Raw genomic sequence first — 2331 nt, forward strand, 5'->3', positions numbered from 1 at the left:
GAAAAATTCCAAGAAAAGTTTTTTTTAATCATTCTTTGTTTGTTAAAAAAATAATTTTTCATACTTATTTTAAGAAGCGAATATTGTTTTTATTTTTAAACACAAAAATAAATCGATTTTTTGAAAAATTACATTCCACCGATAACGTTATTATCTCAAATAAAATGATACTTTCAACAATAATCCTAATTCGAATCAATATCGAAACAATCTCGATTTTTAAATCATTTTGCTTAGTCAGAAATAATTCTTTAAAAAGAGAAAGTATAAATTATTTTTGTGCTTTATCGGATATTTTTGGAAAACAAAAATAACTCCTTGAAACAATTTCCATGTCGATTAAAAGTTTAAAATTACTCGGAATTGGAGTAAAATTTCCATCAAAATTAACGAAAATTTCAAAAATTTTCAACTTACATTTTCGACATCGAAATCGTTTTGAGGAACTATTTTTGACTGGAAAGAAATTAAACAAGGTTATTAATTTTGTACGTGTGTATATATTTATGTATTATATGTAGAATAAAGATGGAATAAATGTTAACCTAATTAGTTTATGATACAGAATGTGTGATTATTTTATATAATAGTGAGTTCTAATTGGTTTTTAAAAAGAAAGTTATTACAATAAAATATATTAAATGAGTTATGAACATCACGTGAAAAAATAGTCCAGTCTTGGGCAAAGCTATGTTCCCCATATTTGTATTCTAATGATGTTGTATTTTCACTTTACAGTTACAGAATCGGGTAAATATTTTCACATGAGATGAAAGTGTGACAAATGAACAATCTCACCTAAGTTACAGAATCGATTCTCAGATGCTGCTTTCCAATCACGCAACGTTTGTATTACGACATAAATTCCGCTTGCTGAAAATGCTATTTATTCTAAACAAGTAAGGTATACAAAATATCAAACTAAATAAAGAACACAAGAGCTATGCACTTGTATCTTGCTTGTACTCCATCCTTTACTTTCGCTCTACATTTACATAATCATGACATTACCATTATGCCTTTTACATTTCCTACAGTAATCATTTTACGTAGATTCTGATACACAAACAAGCTACTTTTACATGAAAAAATTAATTTAACTCACGACATTCTTGTTAATATTAACAATAAAAAATTGAAGTCACAACATAATACTAATATAGCATGAAGGCACATAACAGAATGGTTGCGAGCAAACTATCTTTACTCTTATTATTTTTTTTTGCAGCGCAATATGTACATCCCAGCGCGGCGTAAATACCGACTTTACCCTATGTATAATATTATATTGAGGAAATTAATGTATTACACGTTTGGCTATATATTTGCCATGCATTTGCTGAATAAAAAAAAATACGTTACGAATTTGCAGACATGTTTATACATGCAATCAAGAATGAAACAAGAGTAAACGGTTAGCATCACTAGTATTTCATGTTATTAACAATATGACAACAATATGACAGCAATATGATAGCAAAAATAATTCGTTGCTCCTCTTGAGGAACATAATAAAAACATTACGGTAACAAAATCTGCATAATGATTTATGTATATTGCTGCGTATACGTCTTCAAATTATGAAAGTTTTTAATTATAGTTTGTTGTTCACAAAGTGTTGGCAATAACAAACTGTCACCCGCGAGCAGTATGCACTGTTAACAGATAAACGCCGCAGATGTTCTCGTAAGTAAAAAGCATACAATATACAATAAAGGCATAGCGTTAAGAGAGTTTTGAAAAAAATAAGGTTACTCTAGTATTTTCGTCGCACTTAACAAAAACTTAATTAATTTAAGTCTATTATATTTGAGGAAAATAAACTGTATAAATGAAAACTTTACTGTCTATTATAAAAAAAATTAGAAATGCATAATATTTTTTATTTTTAGAGAAACATTTTAAAAACCCTTGCATTTTTGCTATATTTCAAAATGGAATCCAGTTACTCATGAATATATAACCATATGTGATATATAATTGTTCAAATATCATAGATTTTACCGTATTTGTCATTGTAATACAGCTATTTTTGCCATGGTGTGACATGAATTTCTATATAACATCGAAATCATACGTAGACGCACCCTTTTCCATTATGTTATATATCCATTGTGTTATAATTCCATTTTCAATCAATTTTCACTTAATATTGTTTAAAATTTAATGAAATGTGTTTCTTATTTATTACTAAAATATTTTATATGATGACGCAAAAAGAAAATAATAAATTAAGTGATAAATGAGATTTTTAAGTTGGAATGCGGAAATAAATTGTATGATAAAATAAAGGAATAAAAATTTATAAGGATAAATACAAAATGCAAAATA

This window comes from Solenopsis invicta, chromosome 5, assembly GCF_016802725.1.
Source record: "Solenopsis invicta isolate M01_SB chromosome 5, UNIL_Sinv_3.0, whole genome shotgun sequence".
Lineage (NCBI taxonomy): Eukaryota > Metazoa > Arthropoda > Insecta > Hymenoptera > Formicidae > Solenopsis > Solenopsis invicta.